Source organism: Neopsephotus bourkii, unplaced genomic scaffold (assembly GCF_033783945.1).
Source record: "Neopsephotus bourkii isolate Nb327-2 ecotype Australia unplaced genomic scaffold, CSIRO-AGI_Nbou_v1 NB_719, whole genome shotgun sequence".
In the NCBI taxonomy this organism is placed as follows: domain Eukaryota; kingdom Metazoa; phylum Chordata; class Aves; order Psittaciformes; family Psittacidae; genus Neopsephotus; species Neopsephotus bourkii.
In genome coordinates this window covers 1,832,258-1,847,453 of record NW_026901218.1, presented here as the reverse complement: position 1 = coordinate 1,847,453, position 15,196 = coordinate 1,832,258, and positions in this window count along the sequence as shown.

The window sequence follows — 15,196 nt, the reverse complement described above, 5'->3', positions numbered from 1 at the left end:
GTATGCAGCCCTCTTCTCGTGGGCTAAGTGCAGGTATTCTAATTAATTTTTGAAAAGAGTATGTCAGGTGAGCACATTGTGGATCAGGGGCAAGTATAAGATACAGCAAGTGTAGGAGGAAGTGGTTTCTATATGTGTATTTGCTCTGTGCAACTCCCAGTGATGAGTTAATTGATGAAAAAATTCCTGTATTTCTTGACATCAGTGACAGGCACAGATACTTAAAATGGGACCAGAATGTGCCTTTTCAGTAGTCTGTCTTTCTGCAAAGGTCCCTTGCGAGCTTGTTCTGCAGCCTTATCCTAACCACATCAGTTTTTAGGATCCCTTATCTGTTCTGATATTACTTCCCATATATCATATCTTGTTGATATGCTAATGCTGTCTTTGCAAGCTTCTGTCCTGCATTTGCTTAATGCTATTCCTTTAGCCTAACCAATTATCCAGTTCAGAAGTTATCAGAAGAAAAGGATGTTAGAATTAGTGGGAATAAATCTATTTATTTGCAAGGCTACAGATATGTTTCCCTTAATGCATGAGGAATTGAACAGGCAACTTTGATTTGTACTCAGCTCCAAGCAGCATTCTCCAGCCACTTCCTAACCTGAAACCCTTATCAATTAACTGCCCTTGGGATGCTGCTTCCTGCAATAAATAGCATTATATTTTTTATTTTGACATGCTTCATCAGTATGTGCTTTTATTTCTTTGAAATAAAGTTGAACATGGCTCCATAAACAGTCTACTCAGATGTACTGGCATTCCCAAGATACTGCCTCTGTCAGTGGTATAGCATCTTTAAGCTTCTGAAGTGCAAGTGTGAAATATGGGTAGTGATCTACACTGCTCTGTATAAACAGATATATAGTTACTCCTCCTTTGGTCTGGTGTGTCAGCTCAGCTCTTGGGTCTACTAGTTTCAGTGAAACTTAAATTGCATAGAGTTAACTTTCCCAGTAAGCACCTCTTGTGGTTTCTGTCATGCTGCCCTTCACACTTAGGAGTGACTCCTCTTAAATGTATTTATAGCCACTGAAATACCTGCACTGAGGCTTGAGAACATCTCTATCTCTGATGTCTCAAAAGATCTTAACATTTAGGTAGGCTGCAGGTTTGCTAATGCTACTACGAGTCGGCAGCAATGATTGTATTTTATAGTTTCCATTAAACATCTTGTATGTCTTCTTTAGTATCTTGACTGAGCTACTTGCTTCCATATGTTTTAGGAGAATCTTACAGCAGGTTTAGTCCCTGATTATGTTTATGATACTAAAAATAATAATATGGCACCCCAAAGGAGAGTTTTAGCCAAAATGAGAATTGTCTGAGTTGACAGAACTTGTAATAAGAAGCCTGTTTTGAAGAAACACAAAAAGCAATGTTGGAATCAAAGGTTAAGAATTATAAAAATCTGGAAATTCTGGGTAGATTCCCCCCCCCCCATAGGCATGGCCTATAAAATATCATTTACTTGAGCTCATTTCTTTGTTCTAGAGATTCAGATAATATTTGATAATAAATTGAAATACCAAAGATAAAATCACACTCATCTAATCAGGTAAGTAAGAACAAGGGACAGATATTGTAAAATAATGCGGTATGTATATGTGTTTTTCTTTGCATGCACATACAGACAGTGCTATCTTTGTCTCCCTCATGATTTAGTTTCCAATTAAATATCTGGTTGGTAAACCAGGCAAAAACAAATACCAGTGGTCATGTCTTGTTGCTTTCCCCGTTTAACATCTATGAATACAAAAATTAAAAGATTGTTTTCTTAGCTAAGCACACGGGTGTTTTGGTTTCGAAGGTTTGTTTCTTCATTTTAAGAACACTTTCTTTATAAGCATATTGTAATCCTAATTTATAAGTCAGATCATCCTGTTTCCTTTAAAACACCTACACCAATGTAGTTAAGATATTCTGCCCCTTGTGTCACATCATTGCTCAGTGCGGTGGGACCATGCAACATTACTGGTGCTCTTTGTTTCTTAGAATTCACGTCATTTGCTTTAAAATCAACTTTCACAGTGCGCAATAAATGAGGGCATCTGTCCCAAAACTTCTGAATGCTATTTTTAGCTATTCTGCATTTGAATATGTATTTATTTTCATATTGTTCTACTTTCTGGTCAAATGGTGAGAAAACAGCTCCACTGCAGTGTATCGCTGCTGCTACCTCAGGAGTGTTTATACTCAATTAAAAGGTACAAAATTGAGAAATAAGTTTTCACTAAGAATTTATTTCATTTAGCCAGTGTAAGATTTGACAGAGGCCTTGATCCTGCACCCAACATTTGTGTTAATGCACCAGTATCCCTGTGTTCCAAATATCTGTCTGATTTTTGCCTTCAGAATGAGTAGCATGTAGTCTTGTATTTCTGTGCTTCTTACTGGATATTTCTGGCTTATGAGAAGGTGTTTAATTGCAAACTGAACCTATCTGGCTGCAATCAAGTAGAATTTCTTTATTTCTTAAATCTTGCCCTTTGATAATGTAAAAAAACTCAGCCACCCATACAACTGTGATTGTAAGACATCTATAAAGCAATCTTTTAATAAGGTGAGTGACAGGTGAAATAATGAACTGTGAATACTTTTCAAAACCACTTTTAATTTCATTAAATATGTACAACAAGGAGGAGGACGAGGGCTGGCATTTTATGTAGAATGAATAGGAGATAACTTGTCCATAAATCTACAAAATGTGGATGGTCAGATGATGTATATGCTTAAAAATAAGGAAAAAAAACCTAATTGTGTTTGTCTTCTGAGCTCATCTAAGGGATTTGGAAGAAGTTAGGAGAGAAGTCAAAAGGGAAAGTTCAGAAGTTGAAATTAGCCGTGGGGGTAGGATGGGGGGATAATTTTTATATCCCCCAAACATGCTTATTGCTGATGTATGTGGAAGTTGTTAGTGGGGAGGATGGTGATAACCTCCTATTGAGGCCTTAATGTAACAGTTGAAATGACTTGATGGAAAATAGCGTGTGGGTTCCCCATCCCCTGCCTTCTCAGGCTCTGCTTGAGGTAGTTTGTTCACATCACTGCACTGGCTTTTAGGCAGCCCTTTCTCCAGCAGAGTTTTGTCACCCAAAGGATCTTACCAATCTTTCACAGGGTTATATAGTGAAAATCAGTCTGTGTCCAAGGGTGTTTGTGGAGTTGTTGTGGAGTAGCTAATATGCAGTGGTAATATGACCACTATTTCTCTTATGTTTCAGAAGTGCTTTTCATTACTGGTCAGGTAAGTAATGCTGCTAGTTAAGTGGTGGAGTATTACACAAGTAGACTGAGTAGCCTGGCAGTAGTTGAATTTCTCTGACATAAGAGTCAGTAATAGTACTTCTCTGAAAATCTTACATGTAGAAGGGTTTCTACAGGGTTCCCTTCCACTGCAGCTGAATAGGCAGTGAGTATTCTGGCTTGGTGGTGGAACCAAAATGAATAAAGATGGAAAGTTGATATATGTCAAATGAATATTTTCTTTTTTCCTTCTCCTTCCTCCAAACTCCTCTTCCCTCTGTGTTCCTGAACAGCAACATGAAGGAAAGTACCAAGTATTGAATTCTCACTAAGCTTATTCTGATTTTTGGGAGCTAATCTTTTGTGACATTCTTATATAGAATGTGATATGGCTATTTTAGTAATTCCAAAGTATTTAGATGCTTTACATTTACCTTTCAATATTGTTTTGTAAATTATTTGTGTAATGCAGTCTGAATTCCTCCTCCTTACTAGTATGGCTTATCTGTTGTTCACACACTCACGCACGTGTTTGTGTTTTTATACTTTTGTTTCCATGTGACTCTGCAACATCTTTTTTGAAGGTAACTTGGGAACATGCATTTATCAATATGGAGATGACAGTTTTTATTAATTCAAGAGTCCAGATTACTGCTGCTTTGTCAGAATCTGTTGATCTCTAGTGAAATTAATAGAGTAGGTTTAATTATGTGAGTTGGAAGAAGTATTAGTTGAGGGGAAGGAGCATTCTGATGTGTGATTGATGCTCATGCTAATGCTGGTATTAGCAGTATGGCCTTTGCACACATGATTCTTGTCTTGACAAGCCTGGTGGCTGCGCTGTGGTGTGTATATGGAGGGTTAGCACTAGCAGTCTGTAGGGTACTTCATATCTGCAGCTGGCCAGAGGATTGCAGCCATTCATTTTCTAATGCTGGTTTTATAGGCTTCTGTAACTTCTTTATAGCCTGGTTGGGTGTAGGTTTGATTGTTTCAAATCTGTTTTAGCTTCTCCTAGCCTCTGTTTGAGGGGGAGGGGAGGAAAGTTCTTTCTAACAGTCAAAGCATAAATAGTGTTATGGCCCTCTGGGAACACTTGGCTCTCGAGCCTCAGAAAGGGGTTTCAGTTCCCTTCTTGATACAGTCTTGATTCTTAGTCTGGAATTTAGACTTTTGTCTTAAATATCTATTGAGATGAGATTTGTAGGAAAGTGTGCACAGCTTGAACATCAGTTGAAAGCCTGCGTGTATAGAGCTCCTTCCCTTTCATGGTCACCTACAGAGCCAACATGGAGAAATGCTTTGGAGACAATTAGACAATTCATTGAATTTTGAAATTGCAGTTCAGTAGTGGGGAGATGTTCATTTTCTATCTAGCAGAGGGGTAGAAAATGTTCTTTGGCTCATTTGGTAGTAGTTATTCATAGTGGGAAAGATACATATGGCAGACTTTGCTTTTGTGGGAATATTAAGTAAAACTAGAAACAGTCAGTGACATATTTATAACTGTAGGGAATAACTGCTTATGACTGTGACCAGGGCAAAAAACCCTGTAACCCTCCAAACCCACAAACTTTAATTGTGGCTGTTGGTGTAGCTGATAGTTACTGCAATAAAGAAGACAGATAGTCAAGTAACTGAGAAAAGATGAGCTAAAAGAAGTCTTCTAATTTTTGTTGAGCATTATTTATGGAGTATTTTCTAGGAAAGCTGTGTTGCTATTTCAGTTTCTTGGTTTATTTCAGTTATGTGGTATTACTTTATATTTTCCATATTCTTTATTGTGCAATATTCTGTGAAAGCAATTTCTAAAATCCCATCTTTAATCCTGAGTACAATCATAGTAATTTAAAGAGAAGAATGCAGTGAATGTTCTAGAAATATGTACAATTTGTAAAGTAGCATAAGCTATGGCTTATCTTTTATGTCTATCTCTTCAGTAAGAGGGGATCTGCATAAGGCTGGTTTGCCCTCAGAGGTTGTATTTGCTGGAGGGGTGTTCAGGGAGGCTTTGTAACACTGCTGGGCTGGATTCTGAAGAAGAGATTTCAGTGCCAAGAGTTGCTGGGCAAGTAGTACTGAAGCATGTGGAAAGAGCAGTGATTCCTCACGTGATGCATGATACTGAGGTGAAGATTATCCTGAAAACTTGGATCAAGGTCTCTTAACAGCAGACCTGAAAATCATAGTGCAAATGCTTGGTTTGAGTGCATTGTGTCTTGATGGTTCGATAAGAGGAGCATAATTAGAAGAAGTATCAAGATTATAGCTGGTTTTTAAAAACATAATGTTAAAGCTTTATATTTATGTTATATGGCTTGCCACAAAGTACTGAGTGTGGTTTTTCATGTTTTACACATTAATTGTATGAAAAAAACAATCTCTTGAGTCAAGCTCCTAAAAGCTGGTAGGTGGAAATATATCATTTTTAATGTTCTTGTTATTTACTTCCTTGTTTCTGACTACTTGGCCTGGTTGGTGTCAACTTCCAGGTTTTCCTCTGGAAGAAAGGAGATTAAAAAGTAGCGTTTTTTTCTAAAGAATAGAAATATTAAATTCTGGCTATTTAGTGTTCTAAGAAAAATACCAAATACTGCATCCTGCTGCACAGTTATGGGTACAGGAGAGATCCCACAATGTTGTGAAGTGCTTTTGAAGTTTGTGTAAAGGTAGTGCTAAAAATAGGCTGAACTATTTTTTTTTCCTTCATGTTTGTCTTTATCAGTCAAATCAGTCACACTCTAAAGTATCTATTGGTGTGCTGCCTCATGAGAGTTTAATGATGACTTTAATTCAGTGTAAGCTGACAGTAGGTCAGAGATGCCTCTATCTTGGATGGAGTTATGAAATATCCTGAGTTTATTACCCTATTAAAATTCATTTTAAATGTCAAAGTTCTAATTTGGACAAGGCAATTTAATTTAGGAGCATCTTCAAAGTAACACACAATTTTCTTCTTGAGTACCGAGTGAAATATCAGATAAAAGTAGAAGACCTTCACAGCATAGTATATTCAGTTATTTGTATTTTAACTGTAGTTTGCAGAAGTGGTTATAAGAAATAATAATTTCTAGTCTTTTCTGACTTGCCTTTTGTGTTTAAAACCAATTTGGAGAAAAGCTTTACCTAGCAAAAAATACCGATTATTTAGAGAAAAAAATCAAAATAAAGCCAACATGGTCAGCAAAACCCAGCTGCTGTGTTTTCCTCAGAGAATTCTGTGTTTTGCTGTCCTCTGAATGCCCCATTGCTTGCTTCAACCCAGTTTGTCTTCTGTTCTGTAATGTTACTCTAATTTTCTGTCTTGCAAAGTTCTGGCCTGTCTGCACTAGACCTTGGTCTCTGTGCTGGTCTTGTGTATTAGTTTGTCTTCCCACCCTATGAAGTATTTTGCCATTCAGGTATCTCCAGATTCAACAACTAACTGAACGATTTACTGTAGGTAGAGTGTTACAGAGCAAGCAGATGGCAAGGCTAGATGGTAGTGCAAGTCTAACATTGCCCACATGAGCAGGAAGATCTCAGATAATGATGAAAGGAAATGCTTTTCTGAGCCCTTTTATTGTGATCCTGTTTTTGAAGCTGGACCCACAGCTGCTCTGTCACCTGCCTGTAAGAGCTGGAGCTTTGATAAACAGGTTTTTCTTGTTGATAAGGAAATGTCATTAATAATGTCTGATGACATAAGGTAACATAGATGTTGTTTCGTTGCTCTGATTAATTCCTTGTGTGGGAGTATGTGGTGAACGATGGAGGACAAAAGACAGGATAAATTAGTTTAGTGGTAAGGATTGGGGAAGAGTAATCAGCAAGTAGCTGGTTTGTGAACCTTAAATGTTAACCTCACTCACAAAAAACAGTTGTGGTGCTTATGTCCACTGTCACTAGCTTGCTGTTGAGTTTGGAGGATAGCTAGTGTAACGCTCAAGACAGTGTTTGTGAGACAATTGCATTTATAATGTATTCCTCGACTAATTAGATACCATTTGGTATCACACAATTTTCATTTCAATGGGAAATTACAGCAGCACAGGGGAAAAATAACTGTAAGAGCTTTTTAAGTCACAATGAATTTTGGTTGAAACAAACCTCTTAGTGGTTGATAAGTTGCATTGTAACAGAGTATATGTAACATTGACCAGAGGCCCCTCATCATTGTAAGTTGCTATCAGTGCATATTTCCATGTTTGCATACTCACAATCCATGCTAAGAGCTGCCATTTTCAAAGGTGCTGGCCTGCATCTCGAATTGATCACTGCAGTGTTTATGGGTCTTTAATAGCTGTGCATAAGCTCACTAGTTGACTAGATGTTACAAGTCTATTGTATGCCATACCCTTGTTAAAATAGACTTAAATTGCTTATACAGAAAAAGGAATGACGTTAATGGTAATAACTTAAAGCTAATAATCAGATTTTCATGATTTGGACTTCAAAAGCTTTTGATTACATTGTACATTTATTTAGCGTTGACTCATTCAGCCACTTAAATGTTAGCTAAACCTGTGCTCTGAACAACTAACTGCCCCCAAAATACTGGTTTCACTTGTTTCTTGTGAATCCACAAGAAAGGATCTGTTTTTTGTTCTACAGTGTGAGCAAGAATGCAGACTATCTCAAATTCAGGTATTGATGTAAGAGGAGTTAATATTGGGAGGATGAATGACTTTCATGTGCTCCAAATGTAGGTTTCAAGACAGTTAATTTCAGAATGGCATATCTCAGCAGATGTGTGGAATTTATAATAGATTTCATCTTCACTCTGAGCCATGATGTATAGTTACATAAAAATTCTAGAACTGTCAAGAAGGGGAAAATTCGCAATGCAAATCAATAACAATTTATCTGTATTGCCAGATCAGTTATATTCTGGGGATTTTAATTTTTCAATGAATAGATAATAGTTTTACATAAGCATTGTAATTTCGTTTTATATTGATTCATCTTAATAGTTCCTTCTAGTTATTAACTTTACTCGTATTTGTTTGACAGTACCAGCTAGCGAATATGACCAGACCATTGTCCTAAGCCGCAGTTTCTACTCACACACTTAAGATTCCTTGCTAATAATACCAATGGCAGGGCAAAATACACATTGCATGCTTAATGTGAGCACTTGCCTTAGCTTCTGAACAGAATTGTGCAATTCATGCTGGAAACTGCTGCTGCAACTACATTGTCACTAGTGCTTGCAGCAATAAACTTGAAGCCATTTGGATTCTATATCCAAATGTAAGCTGCAAAGCCATCTCTCAATTTAATTTACAAATCTTCTAAGCTGTGTTTTGTGTTTTTATATCTTGCATTCAGAATGGCTCAGGTGCTTTGGTAGTTAGAGCCTGACTTTAGTAGAAGGCTGATGTATTCAGGATGTCTTGGACTGAGCTCCAGAAAATAACTGAGCAGAAATATCAATGGTTATGAAGCCTAACTCCCTGTGTTTGGAGCAGCTAATACTTACATCTCCTCATGCTTGTCTGTGATGTTTCTTTGCTACTGAATTTGTTTGGGAATCTAATCACTGCTGTCTTGTGAGGTGTTGGTAGTTTCCTGAAAGTGATCTATCTTTTTGAGTCCATCTGTCTTTTTGAGTTGGGTAACTATGTGTAGCTCTGTTCCTTAGTAGGTGTATTTGTGAGACTGAGTATCATGAGAGCCTCTTTCTGTCTGTCCCCAGCTCTGTTTTATTTCCTCTATTTTCTTTCTTCCCTCAAGCACATGTAAATTTTTTTTCGACTGTGTTTTAAATTCATTCCCCAGTTTTCAAGTAGTCAGGTTAAAAGAGGTCATGGTAAGAGCAGAATATAAAGAATGAACTTAAATTAGTAAAGAAAGTTGGTTCACAATTCACACTGTGTATCACACAGATAAAAGATGCACTGTAGAGAGTATTCTGGTTCTCCTGACCACTGTTGTGATCCCCTGAATTTTATTGATGCAAATAATTTTATCTTGATATTGAGGGGCATGTTTCACATGCAAGCTCAAATGATAATTCCTTTGCTTTGTTCAGTTTGTGAGTTTGTAATATTGTTTAATATAGGTACTGCTGAGTGAGCACATACACTCTTAGGGGTGGCACAAATTAATTCCACTCCCATCATGAAAGCTCTCCGTGGATTTATCACAAATTGCTGCAGCTGTGAGTGATTCCATGCACTCATGAGAAGCAGGAGATTAAATTCTGTCACTACTGTACTAGTTTAATTAATTTAACCTCCAAACTAATCATTTCCCAGTGCCAGTTCCTCTCTCTTTGGTCAGTATATGAATTAGTTAATGTCAAATTAATTAGTTAATGCAGTCAATGTTTAAAAGCTTTCTAAAAGGGGTAAGAATGCCTACTGCAGATTCTAAGTGTTAGGGAAGTAGGGGTTCATGGTTTTAATGGGAAAAACAGAACTTGCACTTTCCCGTTAGTTGCTTGACTGCTGCTATTGCTTTGAATATGGAACATGCTTAGCTACAAGAGCAAGGGTGGAAGTTTAAAATCCACAGTGCCCATTGCTGCCAATAGGTCCTGAGGTGGTATTTTCCTAATAACTTGGAGAATAACAAAGGAAAATGGGGGTCAAAAGGAATTGAACTGTGCTGCATGTTAAGGAAGGAACGTTCCATTTTATTATTTTTTTGGAACAGAAATCACAGTATCTCAAAAATAACCATGAATTTTTGAGCCTTTTGAAAGTGTTTGAAGTCCTTAGCATTATCTTGTTACTGAGTTTAGTCTGTGTGTTCTTACTGAGCAATATCTTTTGTGGTGAATAATGGGGAAATGAATACAATAAGCTGAGAATCGTTGCACTATTTCAGTGAGGAATGTTCATGCATTTGGCTTTCTTGGGAAATACAGCCTTACAAGAGGTGTAAACAGGGAGCAGGACAGAGATCCTTAAAAAGCAGTTACCTGTGTTGGCAATTTCTCCTCATCATCCTTGAGTCCTGACCTGTCAGCTTCGCCAAAACAGAGAAGTTGGAGCTGATTACAATATGCGGCACTGCAAAAGGCAGAGTAAGTTATGGGGGAGTAGTACCTATTTTCAGAAGCAAGATATTTGCAACTCGGTACTGGTAGATGACAGGATTAAGACAAAGTTGTGTCTATGCTGAAGTTTGGGGAAATCACCAAGCATAGGTAAGAGAGAACACAAGCACCTCTGGTTTTGGCAAACTGAGTATATTTTCTTTAAACAAATGGCTTCTTGTTCCCTCTCAAATAGGTGTATCCATGGTCTTTCATATATCAATAAGGTTGATTCTGCCTACTGTAATGGTTGGAACCTAGGGGTTTGTAACACAGACACTTCAGATGGATAGATCCCTTCAGAGAAGCCAAGATTGGGTCTCAGTGCAGACAGAAGATAGGAGAAACAAAAAAGAATGACTCAAAGCTACTTTCTGTAGGGAAAGAAACACAAATGCTGGTTTGCTTTTGTACTCTCTCATACCCTATATGACTTTCTGAATACTTTCAGAACTGTGAAATACATAGACTTTGTGCTCTTCACTTCACTTGAAAACAGTGCTTGAGTGTGATCTGGAAAGATGTCAGGTTTTCCTAGTATTTGCATGCTGTGCTTGAGCCTTCTGCTTACCTGTACTGGAGTTTCACCTGTCTTTTTTGTGTAAAGTTGTGAATAATTAACATCATGGGTAAAAGTAAGTGTGTTTATAAGTGATTATAAGAAACTGGAATAGGACTCTTTCCTACAGGAATATAAATAACATAGCAAAGGGATATTCCACCCCACCCCCCTTGAAGAACCTAGTTTGGTTCTTCAGCATCATGGAATATTTTGAGGATGTTTTGATGAAGGACAATATTAAGTCTGTGTTCATGTACTATGTGCTCATGTGCCCACTAGATAACATGAGTGTCTCTGCCTAGAAAAATGACTAGAGAATGGGTTAGTGCAATATTGCCTAGCATATTTTCCACTAAATGAGTTAAAACTTGGAAAGAAAATGCATGTTGCTATACCAAAATTAATCTTAAATCTAATGAATTAGTTGAATTTGTTTGTTTGATAATCAAATAAGGTACAACTTGTCCTCTGTGTTTTGCAGATGTTTTAGGTACCATATTAAGAACTTCAACACTTAAATTTTATTAAGTTCTAAAATAGGATCTGCTGTCTTTAAGTGTGTCTTTAATAGTGCAGATACTAACTGAACAGGGAGGATACAATGCATATGTTGCAATTTTAATGAACCATTTCCAGTGACATTTTATTAGTGGTTCCAGAAGTGGCATTGTATTCTGTCCTGATTTCTTTCTGAATTGGCTACAAATGGGAAAAGCAGCTGAAGGTATCTTGAAGATGCTGAGAGACAGGAGACAGTAAAACCTATTTAGATGATTAGTACAATAGCAGATGGCATTATTTAGAATGAGTGGCTGAATCCTTGCCAGGTAAATGGGTGTCAGAACAGATAATGGTTAACATGATTGGAAGAGAGGTAATTTCTTCAAAATACAGTGGCTCATGTAAAACAATTACATACACAAAAAAGTGAGCAACAATTTTAGAAAACTGTCTCCTGTCCTGGTGCATTTAATTGAACAAGTTTAATGTTTGTCATTATTTAGAGATGCAGAAAGTTCAGAAATTGTAGAGCTTGGTAATTTAATGTGGTGTTGATGTTCTGCGGGGAAGACAATGAGGTTCATTTTAATGGGACCTTTTACCCTTTTTCATATTTAAAAAAACCCCACAAAGTTGGCTGAAAAGCACAGGCAATAAAGAAGTGAAAAGTAAGGCACAAAACTTCTCCCAAACCAGTTTTTTCCAGTGCTTCAGGATTCGAATGGAGCACTTAACTCAGTTGTTTAAGTAATGTCCATTTGGGTTTGAAGATTTATATATACTTTTAACTTTTGTGCCTGTGCTAAAAGTTAATTTAGTTTCTTGCTTACTTGGTGTGTGAGGTGACACGGATGTGTTTAGTCATGAGTGTTAAAGTGATTTATGTAAGGAAGCCAGGTAGGCAGGAAGGGTGAATCTTTTGTGCTTAATGTTTTTAATTGCCTCGCTCTCTTTTTTTGAAGTCTTAAACCAGATTGTTGAATTAATTCACTATTTTGTATGATTGTTCTCGTCTCTGGACCTCTGTATTAACCCAGCCTAGTGTGCCTGAGACAGAAAAGAAAGGACATTTTCTTAGTTATTGTAGTATTGCCATTTTGCTTGTATTGAAACTTGGTTATTCTCTATGCTTCCAGCTGCTGGCTGGGCACTGCAGCAGCATTCTTAAATTAAAGTTATATCTCTGTGTCCTGGCATGATGAGAGTCTGCATCAGAGGTGTTGATTGCTGAAAACATTTTCTCTTCAGATGCTGGCACCAATGCAACTCTGGCAAAGTAGTGGAGTTTATTGTAAATATAAGTGGTTGCATTGCTACTAATAAATGCTTGCTTAAAGAGTTACTTCAGAAGTAAATAAGTGCAAAACTGTGCTGAAGATCTGAGTTGTCTGATATAAATATTTTATTTTCCCAATTTCTGCATTTACAAAGCAATCACTGCAATTCTAAAAGTTGCTTTGACCTTTTTCGACACTGTTTCTTAACTAATGAAACAGCAAATATTTTAATATTTACTACTTTGATATGACTGTACTGTATAATAAGTTGGCTTTAGGGGATTGGAAAATCTTTTCTTTCTGAGCTCTGACACTGAGGAGCTGTGTAACTTCACACAAAGTTCATGCTCTGTATGCTAAATGTCATATCAAACTTGGGCACTGTAGACCTTGCGCAGCTAACAGGTACTGAATTGGTGTATCTGTAAGCATAGCCAGCGATAAACCAGGTTTCGTGGCATATGGAAGATTACTTACATGGTCCAATTACCACTTAAGGCAGTGCTGACTTTGAATTTAATTCAGATTCGTTAGAGTCTTGTCCACTGGATGTTAAAAATCTCCAGGTCTGGGACATTCCACAGCTTGGGTAGCCTGTTGCTTGGAAAGGGCTTCTATATGCCATCTAGTCCAAATCTCTGTTTACAGGATGATTACTGCCAGCAGTATATCAAGCTAACCATTGTTTAGTTCAGTTAAATTTCACAGGATCTTGACCTACTGCAGTACTTAATAGCCAGCTGAATCTCCAGCGATAGAATCTGTGGCTGTTACTTCTGCTGTTGAACTTACTCTCAAAAACTTCCAGTGATGGAATTCCCAAGCTGCTGGGTAGTGCTCCAGCCTCTAAAAAAATATGGTCTAGTTTTCAAATATCCTAATTTTTACTGAAGACTTTCTAGCTCAGGAGCAAACAAGCTGGTGTAGAAGCTGAGCACATTGTCTTGCTGGGGCACGTCTTCTCTCAGAGCTTCATTTGTGTGTTTTGCATCTTTAAGGAGACTGAAGTGGCAATTTATGTTCTGCTGGGTGTATGTGAGGCTAATTCGACTGTAGTTTGTGTTTAATACTTTATTGCATTCTGTTTGTCTGAGGTCAGTTTGTATAATTCAAAGGTTTAAACACCTGGTTTGATGCTCATTAGTGTTGCTTCATGTTCAGTTCTGTCAGCTAACTGTGATGTTATTCCATTTATTTCAGTTTGTTTATCCTAAATATTACTGTTTATGAGTATTTCTGAATGGAAAATTCTACCAGACGGAAGTATCTTTATGGAATAATTTTCTTTAATGATTATAAGTGCCAGTGCATAGTGTAGAGGGCTGTATGCTTGCAGAGTGTTTACATGCATCTATTCTTTGAGACTTCCTGGTTTTGGTTTTAGTTTGGTGGTTTTTAGTGTTTCCCTCTCTTCCCCCCATGCATTCCTACCTACTCGTTAAGAAATAATGGAGTTTCTGCAGTGATGACTCAGGTATACTTTGAATTTAGTCAGTGTTTCCTGTATTTGATGCTTAATCTTTTCAAATGCTATTATCCATATGATGTATTATAAGCTTCTGGGGAGAACAGAACATTATAGTTTCTACATGAATAACTTGTAAGAAAATGACTAAGTAGACTTGTACATAGACTTAAAGCATTGGGTTTCAACTGTAAAAGGAATATAAGAACAATGGGCCCTGGTTAACATTCTGTGACAGTCGGCAGCTCTGAGGTTTGTATTTGCAGATGTCTGCAGAACACAGATAATCAGTATTTGGAAGAGGTGTGCAAATTAAAGATCTACTTGACCAGTCATAATTGTAGCATGTTAAGGGCAAGAGTAGCACTGAGAAGTAATAAAATGGCCTTTAATCTCTTGCACTGTTGATTAACCCCACTGCTTGTGGTCATGAGAAAATATTTTGGTGGCTTTAGTGTGCTATCTGTGTGACTGCAAGGTGGGGTTTTCTTAACTACTTCACTCTGAGACAATATGCATGTATTACTTAGGAATCTCTTCAAAGAGATAAAGCAGCTGGAAACATACCTTATTTCTTAGTTAAAAGTTCATTTTGTCACTGGGGTTGGCCGTTACTGTGATTTTCTTTCTGTAGTATTGAAAGATAGTGGGGTTTTATGCTTTTTTGACGTTTTGGCTACCTGAATCTTATTGAGATACTATAGTGTCTTACTTGTCTTTAAATACTAAGGTTTTTGTAAATGCTATGTTTAGCATTTAACCATGCCTGTCTTTTTTTGTAAGTTGTTGTTTGATACCACCTAAAATGCCCATTTCTTTATAGTGAATGCTAAAGTTTGCAAGTGGCTGTTGAGCGATGGCCGTGGCACTGTTCTTTAAGGGGTAGTAAAGCATGTACAGTTAGGAAAAGGCTTTTGTTTTGTGAATACAGTCCAACACTGCTGACTGTGATGTGGAGAAGGTATTACAAATGCACCCTGTGGGGTAGAAGAGATGGAAATGCATGGCATTGCCGCGGTTATTCATAGGGGCGGGTGCCTCTGGCTGTCGATGTGGCTTCAGAAATGTTATGCTGAGGATGCTATATATATTCCACTTCTGCAGGTTTTTTTCTCTTGTTT